Source organism: Protopterus annectens, chromosome 3.part1 (genome assembly GCF_019279795.1).
Source record: "Protopterus annectens isolate FY-2018-M chromosome 3.part1, PAN1.0, whole genome shotgun sequence".
NCBI lineage: Eukaryota > Metazoa > Chordata > Ceratodontiformes > Protopteridae > Protopterus > Protopterus annectens.
Genome location: NC_056732.1, coordinates 1,282,723,158 through 1,282,737,967, shown reverse-complemented (window position 1 = coordinate 1,282,737,967; position 14,810 = coordinate 1,282,723,158).

Here is a 14,810-nt window from a genome sequence, read left to right as displayed (position 1 = left end):
TGCAGCACCTCATCTCACACCCTTAGGCTGCACTGCAGTGTCACCTATCCATCTAACTGGTGTGGGAATAGAACCCACAGTCTTCTATACCAAAAGTGGGGGTGCCATTGGTTGCACCACTGATACTAACTACCACTAACTAATGTAATGAGAGGCAGGGTATATGTATGAGGCAAAATCAGTGATGTTCTGTAAAATCAGTAACAGATAAGAGGCAAACTACTCTAATTCACTTAAAAAGTTAACAGAACATTTTTGCAGCAACATGCATTTTCTAAACCTTAGAATAACAAAATATATGAAACTCTAATAACTGACATTGCTGACTATTTATAAACCTTAACCCTCAGTGATTTACCAGAAACCGAAGACAAAAATAAGGGTCTGGCAGTTACTGCAGAGGATTAATTATTTAAAATCTTGTTGAGCTGCTTCCTGTAATCAAAGGTACAGGGTTTGATTCTTTCTACCTCCTTTTTCTTACTGTGTGATTTTGATTAAGTTGATGAACAAGGCAGTGCTCCTGGGTTGCCGCTTTACCTGCTTTAAAATACAGAAAAACAAAAGGATAGGGCACACATATGAGGTTACATACTCATGTGCGGTTTCTGGACAATAAGAGAAGATCCAGATCATTGTCAAATGAGACCCTAGGCAGAGTAATGGACCAGACTCTACTCCCCTGCAAGAATACCATCATTCCATTACTTGGTAACCCCCCCCCTTTTACAATTAAACACCTTTTTTAACCAATCAGTGTGCATACTATTTTCTTCTTTGTTTTTACAGTGATCATCCAGATTTAGATTTCATTTAAAACTTTTATTAAATTTTTTGCAGCAAAACCATTGACAGACATGTAATGAACAAAACAAAGCACCGTCATGTTGAAAACAGCATGAGTAACAATAAACTTCTTTTTCTTTAAAACTCTCATTTTTTTGAAAATGCTGGCAATCCATTAAAATACAACAGACTTGCAGGCATTTATAGTCAAATAATATATATTGAAGCACTTATTAGGGGGCTATCTGAAGGGTGCAGAAATTCAAAAAAGAAATGTGTAATGAATTTGCTAACAGCTTGGGATAACCTACTAGACACAAATGTCTCTTTTCAGGGACAGCTTAGGAGCACTGTCTGGAAATGGCTTGGTCAGACACTAGACAAATAAGGCTGAGGGAATCAAAAGCTGCACTACATGAAGCAGCTCATTAACAGCTCATAGCTGTAACTCATCTGCACTAATTACGAAACTGTTGTAACCCAAAACAGTGCAATTCACACACCTTTGCCTGTTAAAAAAAAACAAGTTTAATTAAAAATGCATTCATAGTTAATATTTTAACACAAAATGTGTAGACTTCATGCTGTGTATTTTATTCACAGTCAAACAAACACACAGTCAACAGTCAGCAAAACAAGGAAACCATGGATTGTACCTCCTTTACATCATAACTACTTTGGGATGCAGAATGCACACACAAACACATATACACATATGTGACTATCAATTACAGCCCTTTGTACAGCTGCTTACATTCAGATGTTTGCTTGTGATAAATTAAAGAAAAGATACATGAACAATGGCTGAAAAGTGTACTTCAGCTCATTACTATGAGAACCATACAGTGCTTTTCACTGCACACCCTCATGCCCTCTCAACCTCTTAGCTCAAGAATCAGAGACAAATACCTACTAATCAGGAATGGATTTTAAATCGTTCTCTTATGTACTTAGAAAGTTACATTAGCAAACATTTTCTGAAGCACACAAAGTCTGAAACTTGCATACCTGATATTTGGTGGCTTTCCATAATCCAGAACAAGTTCTCTGAAAGCCACAAATTTTACAACAGACCAAAATTATTCTCAATTCCTTTGTTTAAGAATTCTGGACAAAGCCAAAAGTAATTTGAGGACCTCAAAAGGGGTACATTATAAATATTATTTTTATTTGTTTGTTAACCAGGTCAACCCACTGGAGAAAATTTCATTTTTTGGGGTGAGCCAGTAGTACTGTGTAATTGGCTTGCTCACAGTTATGCTATAAGCAAATGGAGGTGGAAGGATTCAACCTCTGTACCTTTGACTACAAGAAGCAATTCATTAGTAGCTCAGAACTTAAGTGCCATACAACTCTAATTCAATATCAAAAAATGAGAGAGGTCTGGCAACTGGCATGGAGGATTAAGCCTACAGCTCAAGGGTGTAGGGTTGATTCTCTCATTCGGTGAAACTGAGTAAGTCTGTTAATCAGAAACCCCTGTCTATGTAGGGCATTGTACACAAACACACACACACACACACACACACACACACACACACACACACACACACACACACACACACACACCCACACACCTCCCCAGGCCTATATAGGCCAACTTTCAAAACACATTCAAAATGTCAGTCTGCTCTACAGACAGACAACTGAAAAGGCTCAGCTGGGGGTTGGTGATCTAAGAACCTGCACTTGTCCAAGTAGATGAGTTTCTTTTAAAGAAAAACTAAATGAGCTGGGGGTGAGTTGTTTGATGGAACACTCATTGGGGACACACACTTTCACAAGGGGGCATGTGTCCCTGTGTGCACCTCCCCGTGTTGTCATTGATTACATAACATTTCATTTTAATTTTGCAAAATGAATTCTCCACGTTTTGCTTCAGTTGCTTTATTATGTAGATATGGTACTAATAACACCAAAGCCTTGATCCACCCTCAAGACCAAGCAGAAGATATTACATGGACCTGGAAAAAGTAGGAGCTGCACTGTTTTCAATCATATTTACTTGTAGAAAAATGCCAGATTTGAGGTAGCTGATTAATAACTGTCAGCATATTTAGGGTTAAGCAGGATTTTTTTCTACACAAACAGGTCCTGTTGGGAAAACAAGAGGACAATATGTATTCCAACCAGCTTGGAAAACATCATTTGATTTGGTTGTGGAAACTAGGCAGAGGACAGGGTTTGTCTTTTGTAAAGTCTTTAACATATGATCACAGGATCATAAGAAATGCAAGGCATATGAATCAGAAAACCATTTACACGTTTGCAATATCTACCCTCATGCTCTACCCTTCTCAAAAAGGACAAAGCAAGTCAGTCACAGTTTAAACTTATGGATACCCATCCAGTCATCAGGATTTAATTTGAAGGATGCTATAGTGTCACTTTAACTTGCAGAGAAAGTTTGTTCCAGAGGTGGGTCAGAGGCAGATCATGGTCAAATGGGGCCATAGGCAGGGTACTAGTACAAAGCCTACCACAGCAGCCCCCCCCACCCCTACAGCAGCCTCCTTCCTAGTCATTCCAGTGTTGCATTACTTGGCTATTCTCCCCAGTTACCATAAACACTGTTCAAACCCGTTGGTACGCGTGTTCTTTTCTTGCTTACTTCTGCAATGACTACAGATATTAAAATAAAAGTTTTAAACTAAAATTTTATAGCACAAACACTGATAGCCATTTGCTAAACAAAAAATACAGTTTGCACTATGAAAACAGACTTAGCATGAGTAGTAAACTTTTCTGCCCTTTAAACTAAGATTATTCGAAATGGTATTGAAACCCACATTAAAAGAAAATGCATCTGGCCAGTGATGGATTAAGTTTACCTTTGGGCTGTTTGCAAACCATAGGCTCCTTGTGCCCATTTTTTAGGGCCACGCATACATGCACGTGCTCTTTGATTCACGTTCCTGATTGTATTTAATTATATTACTTAGGTATGGCTGAATGGAATGGCTAGTTTAAATTCCATTCACCTCTCTTGCACACTTTTCCTCCATGCTGGTGTGTGTGCATGTGATGCATGTATAGTCATTCTAAAAGGAGAAGATGCTGCCACTGTGGTGTTAAAGAATAAGTGTGTTTTTTTATTAATTAATTATGCTGGTGTGTGTGCATGTGATGCATGTATAGTCATTCTAAAAGGAGAAGATGCTGCCACTGTGGTGTTAAAGAATGTGTGTTTTTTTATTAATTAATTAACTGAAAAGTTAATGTGAAAGTCACCTGGAGAGTGCCCCCCCCCCCCACCACCACCACCACCAACAGAGCCCTAGGTGACTGCTTAGGTCACCTAATGCTGGACCTGGCTCTGGCAGGGTAAGTCTTGAGCAATGCATTTGTCTCTCCAAAATATTTTGTTTATGTGCTGGCAGTGTTTTAAGTCTCTAGTTCTGGTATTAGAGCAGTTATTTGACTTGGAAAGACACAGAAGATCAAAGAGGATTAAGTCCCGATTGGTGAGGAAAGAAAGGCATAAATCACCACACAAGAACATATAAGAAACCAAGCAAAGGAATAACACTTCAAGCCTTTTCTTGGCAGCACAGGTACTTTAGGCAAACAATTTTCTTGGTTAGGAATTTCTGGAGACCTTCCTACTACTTAATATGTCTAGAAAGGTACTTCATGAAAGGGGCATTTTACTCAATAAGTGGTCAAAACAAAGTTGCATAAAGAGGAATAGTAACTTCTTTTGAATTGGATATTACATTATTATATAATATTAGTTGTGCTAAATAGAAGGGTTTTCTGACTACTGTTGCTATATGGTGATTGAAGAAGAGAGAATTATCAACACGGGTTTAAATTTCCTCATTTTGGAGTGGGGTTTTGACTATACTGTACATTGAAAGAGAGAGAGATCTGCTTGCCAAATATAACAGTACTACACTTTTTCATATTTAAATTTAGCCTTTTTTTAACTAGTTCCCACTATAATGAATTAGTATCAGACTGAGATTTGAGAGTAACACCCAACCAAGGTTACAGTCATCTGCAAGCGTAATTAGTAAAAGGTCCTGATTCCACTCTTCGCATCAGTGAAGTAGATGCCAAAATGGAGGGGTCCCAGTACTGAACCCTGGGACACACCATTACATACCTTTATATTTTCTGAAAACCTGCCTGACACCTTAAGTATGAGGAGTCTTTCTTTCAGATCTAATTAAACTATGTGAATATAATGAGCAATGTCAAAGACCAATGTGTCCTTCTCAAAAAACATAACTCAACTGAGTATACAGGATCTCTTTCTGACGTAGCAAAACTAATGTGGATTTAGCCCGATAAGGTTTTTAATATTATACTTTATGATGTCAGATTCCATTGCTTTGCATATCAGACAAGTCAGGCTTATGAGTTTGTAATACACATATCAGTTGGAAGGCTTTTCCTGTCTAGGGGCATCACCACTGCAGTTCAGTATACACTGAGGACAAACCATTAAGCTAAGTTTGAGGAAGGTCTCAACTACAGCATGTTTAAGTACGCTTGGTACTGTTTATTGGGAATACAGGTAAATTATTAGGATCCATGGAAGTAACATTTTTGGCTTTATAGAACACCCTTCAGCTTATTGCTTTATAAAATAAGGAGGTGTAAAGAATTTAGGAATTTGTATAACAAAGATAGTTATATTGTGGTGATGAATTTGCCTGCTAGTACATTTGGTGCGTCTGTTGGGTCTGAGTGGGTGATGCCATTTTGAATAAATTCATAACAATGCTGGGTGCTCATAGTTTGCTAATGTAACAAAATATGGTCTTATAATTGTTCTTGGCTTTATGAGCTAATCTGTTGATATTTTTGATGCAATCTTGAATATGAAGAATTTTAGATCTGTTATATGATTTAAACTGATTTTTCTGTTATTGTAGAATTTATTTAAGCTGGCAGAGCACTGGATCAGCTTGTTATCTATGTAGTAATAGAGCTTCTCTGTATATACATCAGTTGTGCCAGTGTTTGGTCTGATGATGTTACAAGTTAATTTGGATAGCTCTTCATGGATTTGAAAAGGTTTGTCCATTAGAAATTCCTGAGTTCCAGGGTTTTAGATATTCTAAAAAAGAAGGTTTCAAGTTTATGGTCAGACTTAACCAGCGATGGAGAAATTAGAGTGGTGTTGGGTCTACCTGAAAACGCCAAAAGTCCACAACACCGACAACGAGAACACCGACACTCGTAGATTGACAACGAAAAAGACTGAAAGTTGAGAATCCCGATGCTGAGAACACAGACATGTTAAGGTAAGTGTGCGATAGGGACAGACATTAGGGTCAGGGTGTGGGTAAGATAAGTGTGTGATAGTGATGGACATTAGGGTAGGGTGTGGGTCAGGTAAGTGTGTGATAGTGACAGACTTTAGTTTTAAGGGCAGGTTAAATGAGTTAGGGTTAGGGTGCGGGTAAGGTAAGTGTGCGATAGTGACGGACCTTAGGGTTAGGGTTTGGGTTAAGGTTAGTGCATAGATAGTTGTGTATAAAAGGTTTAGTGTAGGCTTGTAAGGTTTTTGGTGTGCTTGTGTTGTGTGTGTGTTTTTCGGGAAAGGTATTTGTTTTGTTGATTGTTGGGATTGTGGTTTGTCCTGCATGTGAAGTTTCATGTTTTTGAACTTTTGGTTTCGTCGTGTCTGTTATTTCTTTGTCAGTGTTTTGGCATGTCGGTGTTATCAGGTAGACCCGTGGCGTTACATGTAGTGGCTATATCAATTAGGACCAGGTCAAGAATATTATCTCTTCTAGTTGGTTTGTTAACTTTATGTTCCAAAGATTGTTTATAGTAACTCTAAGAATGTTCGGTCTTCCCCAACATTCAAGACATAGATGTTCTAGTTTATTGATGGGTAGTTGAAACCTCTCCATTATAAAGGATTTTTGTAATATGTACCCCAGGATTCATGAAGCTTGTGCCAGGCGCAGGCATAGCGTAGGTGGTATAATGCCAAATATGGACGCCGAGCGATTCAGGTACGATCCAATTCCACGTGCACTACCAGCGTACACCATATCTGTGCAGCCCTCGGCACAGGTATGCTAATCACCCCATGCGCAGTACTGCACCATGCACATGAAGGTACATAGCGATTCATGAAGTGGTACAGGCATAGCCTAAGCCCACAGAAATGTAAACCAAAAAAAACGGTTTACATTTTTCCAAACAGAACATCGGAGCTATGAAAGCAGACCAGACTCATGTATTACAAATTTAACATATGCCAATGGCTAAATATACAGCCAATGGCATAAGAAATGATGCACAACACCTAAAAAACAACATTTAATGTCATGTCCACAGTAACGCAAAGTACAACCGCAGGGCATGTGTGTGCAAACGGGAACACAAGGAAAATATACACAAATGTCATAAAATCACAATGTAATACAAATCAAGATTTCACCATAATACTCATTGCTATGCATGGTACACCACAACCAAACTGCAAGGCTTGCTAAGGGTCTGTGACAGTGTTTGGCACGGTAACTATGAATTAGTAGTCAATGCAATGCAAATGAGGCAAGTAATAGTGAATCGCAAACGTCCCGCCAGACTAAGGATGTACCATACGGCTCAGCGCTACAACACCAAGGAGTGGTTTGGAGGTATACATGACATCAGCAGTGGAGTGTGCCACCATAGCTGTAAGCACATTGGAGCAATGCAAATCCAGCCTACCCGTTTCTGAGCAAAGCCGCAGGATAGGGTTGGGGATGTAGGTATAGCATCGTTTAGCTGAGAGCACATATGGTGCCTGAAAGCACATGTGTACTTGGATGAAAACCTGCCCAAAACCCAGTAAGCAGATGCACGCGCCATGCACCATAGCTCAAACAGGAAGGTTAGGGGAAGAAAATAAGGAAATGCCACTGTAGGGTAATTGGAGTACAACTGAGCAATTAACACCTATTAACTCACAGTGGGCAATTGACGGCAGCTAACAAGTCTGCTCGCAGCAACCTGCAGAACAGGATAGGGGAGGTATCGTATTGTAAAGAAAAGAGAACTGTCATAGCAGAGCAAAGCAAACCTGCAGTAGATCGGCCATAGAACACATGTCATAAGATAAGCCAGGATTTGGAAAGTACAAATGAAAGCAGGCTGCTGAATGCATGCCAGAAAATGGGAGGGGAAACATTAAGAAATGTTAAGGGAAGGGCAAGAGGTAATCCATGGCAGCCAAATGTAATTCAACACCAAAGGCACCGCAATAGCAGTACCTGTGTTAAAACACATAAGATACCCTGTAGCTCCAATAGTACATACACACCCTATGACATCATCAGTGTTCACAGCCCAATAGTATAAAGTGTGAAGGCACCTCACACACACCTGTGTATTCTCAAACACTGCACCATCGGTGTAAACAGATGGAGAACTTTTACAATGTACATGTTGGGGAGCTGCCATAGCTGTGATTCATCACCATGTGTTAGAGACTGAAGGTGTTGTGGAGGATGATCCTGACAACCACCGCAGGGTCCGGAGGAGGAGAAGAGTGTTCAGACCAAGGGTAACCTACCAGGGGCTACATGATCTGGAGATAGTAGAGCATTACAGGGTGGACAGGGATATCTTACAGCAAATAGTTGAGCTGTGCCAGCCACGCCTGAGATCCAGAAACAACAGAGGGGAACCCATCCCAGTGGACACGAAGGTATGTGTAAGCTTGCAAATACTAGCCACAGGTATCTTTCAAAGTCCAACTGGAGATATAATGGGGATCTCACAGGCATCAGCATCCAGGGTACTACATCAGTTCCTGGATGCTATGTTACCACATGCCAATGAGCATAAATACTTCCCCCAAACTCAGGAGGAGTTGGCCAGCAATATGCATCTCTTCCACTAGGTGCCACACTACCCGGAGGTACTGGGTGTGATAGACTGCACGCACGTACATATCAAGTCACCACCCGGTGAGCATGGTAGGCGTTACATAAACCACAAGGGATACCACTCCATCAACTGCCAGGTCATGTGCAATGCCCAGGGCATTATTATGGATGTGTGTGCCGGCAGCCCTAGAAGCTACCATGACTCCCACACCTGGCATGCCTCACAGCTGTATCAGGTATTTGTCAGGGGGGACATCCTACACGGCCACCTTGTGGGGGATGCTGGCTATGCACTGGAGCCGTGGATGATGACTCCCATCAGAAATGCACACACACCCATGCAAGAACGCCATAATGAGGCACATGCACATACCAGAATCATCATAGAGTGTGTGTTTAGGATGCTAAAATCATGGTTCCATTGCTTGGACATATCTGGTGGAGCCTTGCAGTACTCTCCATGCACGTGTGCCACCATCTTCATAGTATGTGCCATGCTACATAATATGATCCTGCGGAAACAGCTGCAGCAGGGACATAATGGTGAAGGCCTTCACAGCCCACCGCAATTGCCAAGGCCATCACAGGCACAGAGGGATTCAGACCACGAACACCCTTTGTCAGCCCCAGTAGGCAGACGGAGGCATGCCCAATATGCCCACGCCTTAGCAAAGAGGGAACGTATAGCACATACACTGACAGTGTAGGCCCCTACGGACTGACACATCTCTCCACCTGCACACACAGTAAACTGGATGGCACACACACACGACCACCTGTAAATTGTAATGTATAGGTGGCCTACTGTGTGAATCCTACATAGGCAGCCCTCAACCATTGCACACACAACAGCTATTGGAACAAGGAATGTCAACACCTAAACTGTACTCGCACCTAACAGCATATGTTGATACTGTATGTATAGGTTCCTAGGTACATCAGTAGGTACATGCCCAATTGTCAGAGGCCATTCATCAACTGAGGCAAACAGTGTCTGCTGTCGCCACCACATAGATTAACCAACTGTCCCTCAGTGGACCAGTGCCAATAGCGGGATCCATGTGTGTAATCACTGTTTCCCACACACTCTGCATGGCTTACCTGGTGTGTTAATGAGGGGCTCCATATAATGTAATCAGGGATGTAGTGGCAAAGCATGGGGAGTACCCATGACTGGTATCTGTCACCCCAGCATGCTCCACCTATGGTTGTGTGAAGGTGTAGCACATTATAGTGTGTGGCTCACTGTGACATACATTACCAATGCTGGAGTACATCCATTAAACATCACTTGGACATACCATTAATAGGTCTCATCCATATGTAAACTAACTGAGTTACACATTTGATTGCAGTATGGAGTAACAGCTGTAGTACAGTCCACATACAAAACACCATAACACGTGTACAAATCCCAGATGCCCAAGTGGTAAATGCACTGACTGTCGTGCATGTTCCCAGTCCCACGTCCTGCAAGGGACATTACATAATCCCGAAGGCACGAATAATGGATGCTGGATGCAGGTCATCAAATCAGGTTTAGCACATGTCAGTGGGATTATGCATTGGCAAGTGCTGGTAAGCATCGTTTAAACATGAATATACAGATATGCGTGAAACAGGGCTAAGCTTTTCTGAATATCGCGCAGATTACGGTCAACGATGTCCTGAACAGGTGAAACTAGCATTATTCACCCCTGTACTAATAGTGCCTGCTCTGAAGGGTAAAACAACCACTGCCAGGAGTAGAACACGCAATCATCTGCACAATCACCTAACACTAAGCTACCCGAGATGTACCAACGGCAGGTGTGTATTGTGACAGCTTAAAACACAAACGTGTGGAGTCCAGGAAACAGTACACAGCGACATGTACACAACGAAAGGTGTGTTCTTCCTCTCACTCTCTCTCTCTCTATATATATATATATATATATATATATATATATATATATATATATATATATATATATATAATAGAGATAGAAAGGGTGATAGAGAGATATAAGTTGATATATACGTATTCACCTATATCTGCAAATATATAGATAGGTCAACGACAATGTGTCACATACCGACACGCGTAATCACTAGCCTGAAAGACCAAAAGACCACAGTACCGGAACAGTAGAACCGAGAGTAATATTATCACGATGTTAAGGGGCATTTAGTAATCGCTGCCAGTGCTGTGGTCCAGGTAGGTACTGTGTTCAACTGTGTTTGCGATTGCTGTAGTCTGTGTATGTGTGTGTTGAGGGTGCTGTGTGCATTTTTGCGGGACTGTAATGTGTGTGTGTGTGTGTGTGTTTGCATCGTGTGTCTGTTAGTGCTAACTTGGAGGTAGATTATTATGGTAGGTGTGGTCATAGCTGGCCATAGGCATGTGGTTACCACCTGTCCCACTTTAAGAGGGACAGCCCCTCCCTGGGCAGTTGTGTCCTGACAAAAAATATTAAAAAGGGCAAATGTCTGAGATTGTAGGACATAATTATGTCCCATATATTATGTAATAGTTGCATTAAATAGTTATGCCTGTATCTAAAATACATACATTTTTACACGAAGCATGATAAGTAGCTAAAGTGCTTCAAGAATAAGTATGTATTCAGGATAAAAGTATGTTCTATCCTGTGTACTGACCATGGGTATGTGTCGGCCTGTAAACACTGATGTGTGTTCTGCAAATGTCCCACTATGGCCATTTGAAAAGGTGGCAACCCATGCCAAAGAGGTTCAGTCACCAACACAACTGCAATGAGTGCAAATATCTGTGAAGAAATACACAAGACAGCTGTCATTTAGTAACATTCCCTTACATATCGATGTATTTCCAGAGGTATTGAAGTATCAACTTCACCTGCATGCTATATAGAAACCAATTAACAATGGCACAATGTATAAGCCCGTAACAACCATAGTTTATCAGTCTACTAAATGATAGGTCTTCAATTAGGGAAGGAGCCCACACACATATATGGAATATGTAGAAATGCAGTCCCCACAAACCTGTATATGCTATGTACACCCACCTACATCTTCCCCACATCCGAAACAATTGCAATACAGACTGTAATAACATCACAAACATCCACTTACTAAATTACATCTGCAGAACCGTTAACATACCTTGTGAGAGACACATTTGTAAAGGCACCATGTGAAATTGTGGCTGTTGCATAATGGAACAGACAGCGATGTTACAGGTTTTGTTTGCAGTAGTCCCTTATCAGACGGTTGAGATGACAGGTACACTCACATGTAGAACCACATACTCTAGCCAGCACACACAATCCATGGGGGACATGAATTCAAAATATCCATGTCTCTCCAAATAGCAGTTGCCATTCCTCACAACAAAACACATACAGGCCGTCTCCCCGAAGGTAGGGCAATGCCCAAGTGGAGAATTCAATTATACCCCACTGTTGCCACGTAATTGGCGAATGGAGTAGCGGCACAGCTGATGTGCATGTAATAATTTACTCAGGAACACCAGTTGGCGGCAGGATACCACATGTTACAGGTATCGACGTATATAAGGATGCCTTGCCATACATTCAAACCGTAAGCTCATACCATAGAACCGTTTAAACAGTAAAGGTGTAAGAGAGATATTTACGAAGACTCAGAAACAAGTTATGTAGAACACTCAGTATGTTAGTGTATGTAGAGCCTGTTTTGTAGTAATTAAAGTGTATGCAATGCATAAAGTGGGAAAAGGTATTATGTAGTGATGTCTTGTTGAGAATAGTAACACTTGTAGTAATTGTGTTTCCTGCTGTGGGCCACAAGGTAAACATCTCATACACCACAAGAGATGCTACATGAGGGCTTTAAACACAACAATTCCACACCACCTGCCGTCAGTGGTAGGGTTTGTCCAACAAGTACATGCCATAGCAGGGGATAGTATATGTTGATATACTGTCACAGTAGGCATGTGTAAGGGCATATAATGAGAATAACATGCCTAAGGTGGTCCTGCTGTGCAAGTATGCTTTGCATTATGTGATAATGTTTGAAATATGTGTAATGTACAGTATTGTAGGTAGATATGTCAGATATTTTACACAGCATAACTGTTATATCATGCAAACAAAGGGTATTGTCTATTGGCATGTACAATACACAATAACAGGATACATATGGCTTGTAGTCATGGGACACTGTAACAGCATGATAGCTAACTGAAATGGAAGAGTTACTCAATTATCCATGCACAAAGCACATGTAATAGCTTCACAGGTTCATAGTGAGGTACTATGCTGTCTGGCCAAGTCCATGTGTAAGCCCAACGACAGTTTTTCACTGGCTGCACCTCCCTAGGGTAGTGTCCTGTCTGTGAACAGCAGATCCATGTGTTATCTGCACCTGTGTACAGTACAGCCACTGCAGTGATCCCTGGTGTACATGTGTGACTCCCATCCACCCATCGAGGTATCTCATGAAGAGCGCTAGTGAGTGTCCCTGCTTGATGTACATAGGAATCATGTTCCAAAGCATGGTGAGTGTCTGGTTTAGGAATGTATCCCTCAAGCACGTCCCACTCATCATTGCGTTTGTGCACATATCCATGAGCATGTTGCTCTCAGTGGCCTTTGCTTATGTTGCTTATGTGGAGTATATCCATAAATATTGTTGTGGACATGGGCCCTGTATGTTCAGCAGAGGTCACCCCTGAGTATGCAGTATGCAAATGTGTACAGTCGTGGTGTCCGTAGTTGTGCCACATACGTCATCCTTCGGAGGTCAATAATCCTCATGGTGTGTTAATGTTGTGGTATGTAAAGCTGTTGCTGTTCTGTAAGGTACACCCCAAAAGGGGTGTTGTACCCTTGAACGTGTGTCATACATCAGGAGTATAGAGGTACAATGGATGCGTTTGTTCCAGCTACAAACCCATTACAGATAAGGGTGGCCACGTAGAAGTATATCCATGCCACATTGGCAATATGGTTATCAAAGGAGTGGGTGCTATATATGTGTGTACTAAGATCCTGTATAAAGTCACATGTATGTAGGGGACTACCACCTATGTGATAGTCAGTGGGTGATTGGTGTAATCCAAAGGAGATGTCTATGCACCTTGTGTTATGCAGCTTGAGGCCATGTTATTGACAGCAGGTATCCGGCACAGTGACACCCATATTGAGGGTGTCTGTATCAGCTGGTGGATCAATCATGGCTTTTTGTTTGCAGTCGTCTAGAAACCTATTCAGGGAAAGTCCCTCTGTGCTAGCCTGTACCTCAGGGAAGCATATACCGAATATGAGGGGCCCTATGACCGAGGACTGTGGCATGCCAAGTGTAACTGAATTACAGTAGGTACCACGGTATGCTACCCTCATTGTGTGGGTCCTGTCCGTGAGACACTTTGCATAACATCCCGAGACGTAGGGGCCGATGTGCAGGTGGATGTGCATGTTGTCAATACCAGAATGGAGAACAGTGCTGAATGCCAATGAGAGGACAATGTAGGCTGTGTGGACCCCGTTACCATCATCAACTACCCTGGTAACTGTATCAAAGGAGTCCACCAGGTGTAGGAGCCATGGTCTGGTCCTAAAAAATCCAACCCAGGTGGCATCAAAGGTCCGGAGGCCACCAATGCCTCTGTGAATGACTTCCATGATGATGTGCCCCATAGCCTTGCAGAACAGTCCAGTCAGGCATATAGGGCAATAGTCCCTGTGGTTCATTGTGGTACCACCTGTGTGGAGTGTGATAACTGTTGCTGTGCACCATTCAGGGGCCACAATGTCTGATACAAGGCTATTACTGAATCTGGTGGCCAAGTGGGGAGCCATGTCATTCTGAGGTTTGTGTAAATCACAGCCTGGGATGTTGGATGGTCACATGGAGTCTGTGTTCCAGGCCTTAGAGAATGCAGGTTGGAACTGCGTAGTTGTGACCGCAGGGACTCTGCCATGTTCCTGTATGGATTTTGGCCCTGTAGGGAGTGAGAGGGTGTAAAGTTAGCATTGAATCTATCTGCCAGGATGTTGCCAATAGCAGTCGGTCTGTAATGTTCCTGCCTAACCGTCATATGTCAGAGCTTTGTGGTAGTCCTTGGAGTGTGTCACAGTAATGTTTACATAGCTAGCTTTGGAGGATGTGCTAAGGGATCCTGGATTCCTACTGAAGCTGACCAGTGAGCTACCCCACCCATGGGATTGTACCCCA